The following is a 645-nucleotide window of genomic DNA, read 5'->3' on the forward strand; positions in this document are numbered from 1 at the left end:
GTAATCCGGGAAAATCAGTAATTCGGCACTAATTCCGGCTAGAAAAATTTCAGAAAATTTCAAATTTCCCGGCTCGCCGCTACGATATGTTGGCGTTACTTGCTGCATAAACACACTCGCATCATTTGTAAACAAAGCAGGCCTTTCCTGTTTGTTTTTTTTTTGTTTTTTGTTTTTTTATTATTATACTTTTTTTCACTTTTCGCTCAAGCCATGGTTCCAATGCACAAGGAAGTGCTTCTCGTGGTGTAAGGCGTAAACACCATACATTGTCCATAAAAGAAAAAATTGAACTGTTGAAATAACTTAACAGCGGTGTGTCTGAAAAGATTGTGTGAATTATACAACGTTGGATCTTCGACAGTATATGACATGAAAAAACAGAAAGACCAATTACTCCGTTTCTTTACTAACAGTGAGTCAAAGAAAGAAATGATAATCCTGCAAAATCACTAATCCGACACTCTCCAGGTCTCAATGGTGTCGGATAATCGGCAGCTAACTGTACATATATATATATATATATGTACAGTTAATATCATATATATATATATATATATATGTACAGTTAATATCAGTAAATATCATAAGATAAATATAATCTTTTTATTATATTATATTATATTTATCTTATGATATTTACTT

The 645-nt window shown here is 31.8% G+C and overlaps 1 protein-coding gene across 1 annotated transcript in view; it reads left to right on the forward strand.

The window, feature by feature from the left end:
• LOC106880243 (uncharacterized) overlaps positions 1–645 on the forward strand; it is a 77,156-nt gene that overhangs the window by 63,420 nt on the left and 13,091 nt on the right. The window lies entirely within an intron of this gene.

This window comes from Octopus bimaculoides, chromosome 20, assembly GCF_001194135.2.
Source record: "Octopus bimaculoides isolate UCB-OBI-ISO-001 chromosome 20, ASM119413v2, whole genome shotgun sequence".
Lineage (NCBI taxonomy): Eukaryota > Metazoa > Mollusca > Cephalopoda > Octopoda > Octopodidae > Octopus > Octopus bimaculoides.